The following is a 2,085-nucleotide window of genomic DNA, read 5'->3' as shown; positions in this document are numbered from 1 at the left end:
AGTCCATTTCGGACCAAGGGCTGAGTACTCAATCTAAAAGTACACAGTGTAGCGCGCGTGCAGTCCAGAACATCTAAGGGCATCACAGACCTGTTATAGCCTCACTTCATCTGCGGTATTTAATTCCGCATAGTTCCTCTAAGAAGTGTTTGAATTCACATATAGTGAATTTCATTATTTAGATGGAGAAGATCTCGTTCGTTATCGGAATTAACCAGACAGATCACTCCACTAACTAAGAACGGCCATGCACCACCGCCCATATAATCATGAAAGATATTCAATCTGTCAATCCTTAAGATGTCTGGACCGGGTGAGTTTTCCCGTGTTGAGTCAAATTAAGCCGCAGGCTCCACTCCTGGTGGTGCCCTTCCGTCAATTCCTTTAAGTTTCGATTTTGCAACCATACTTCCCCCGGAACCAATAAACTTTGGTTTCCCGGTTAATCTCTTGCCAAGTCAAGATCGACTTTGACAAATTGTAGGTTGGTATAGTTTATGGTCAGAATTACGAGGGTATCTAATCCTCTTCAATACTCTGACTTTCGTTCTTGATTAATGAAAACATTCTTGGCAAATGCTTTCGCAGTAGTTTGTCTTGCCACGATCCAAGAATTTCACCTCTAACGTAGCAATACAAATGCCCCCGTCTGTTCCTTTCAATCATTACCGCACTCAGCCAACCGGCATCAATCGAGTAGCGGGTCATTCTCCATTATTCCATGCTTTATTATTCGATCCCAAAGGATGCTTTGAACACTCTAATTTTCTCAGGGTGAAAACACCGTTTCCACAGTTCGTCACATTTAAGTGCAAACTATTTCTTCGATGCGAAGGATGAGCGGAACGAGTCAACAGATTTAACTGAAGACCATGTTGCCGTTCTACTCAAACAGATCCAACTATGAGCTTTTTAAACGCAGCAACTATTGCATACGCTTGTAGAGGCTGGTATTACCGCGGCTGCTGGCACCAGACTTGCCCTCTACTCGTTCATCAATGGAGCTTTTAAGTCCATTCCATTCTGATTACAAACCATAAAGGTTCATATCATTATTTCTAGTCACTACCTCCTCGTGCGGAGAGTGGGTAATTTGCGTGCCTGCTGCCTTCCTTGGATGTGGTAGCCGTTTCTAAGGCTCCCTCTCCGGAATCGAACCCTGATTCCCCGTTACCCGTCACAACCATGGTAGTCCGTTACACTACCATCATAGGTTGATAGGTCAGAAATTCGGAAGTTCCGTCCCCAAGCCGAAGCTATCTGGGATCTTTCAGTTACTAGGACTCATCACGGGATGTGTCTGTACTTAGCAAATCACCCGGTGTAGTCTTGTAAAAGTCTCCGACAGTGTCGGACAATCAGCATGCATTAGCTGCAGGGTTACCGCAGTTATTCATTTAGCTTGCAAATCAACTAATAGATAGTAACTGATTTAATGAGCCATTCGCGGTTCCACTTTTTCAAGCTTCGCTTGCACATGCATGGCTTAGTCTTTCAGACAAGCATATGGCAACTGACAGGATCAATCAGTTTAATTGTACTTTGAACAATCTTTCGATTTGTTCGAATTTAGAAAGACATAGCCTTGCGGCCTCGTCAATCTTGCTTTGAGCTTTTTAAATCACGAAGAGTTTCAATGCATGCTTTGGCATGGCTACTAGTTACTACACAGTACTCTACACACTTAGAGTTACCCACGATTACACATTTCACATGCTGATGTTTCGGCTCGCGCGTACTAGAAACAGCATAATACTATGTGTACTGGTAGATAGCGCTCTGTGAGCATTTCCCATGAGCAGGTTTTGCCCTCCAAATCTCTGTTCTACTGTTACCAATACCGGCTAACAACTGTATCATACTAGGGAGAATTGACTCATGATTTAAAAACCAGATGTTCACATGTCGATGTTTCGGCTCTCGCCTACTAGAAACAACATAATACTAGTCTGTTAAAAATCTCAATCACGCCGCCTCTTCAGATACAGAAGTTTTACCTTTTATTGGTTAGAGAACAGCTTTCCAGCTGTCGACATGGTTACTAGTAACAACACCGTACTCAACACAAAAACTTTTCAACTTCAC

Source organism: Convolutriloba macropyga, unplaced genomic scaffold (genome assembly GCF_964194025.1).
Source record: "Convolutriloba macropyga unplaced genomic scaffold, txConMacr16.3 SCAFFOLD_1593, whole genome shotgun sequence".
In the NCBI taxonomy this organism is placed as follows: domain Eukaryota; kingdom Metazoa; phylum Xenacoelomorpha; order Acoela; family Convolutidae; genus Convolutriloba; species Convolutriloba macropyga.
The sequence above is the reverse complement of the archived record's forward strand: the minus strand, read 5'-3'. Positions refer to the sequence as shown.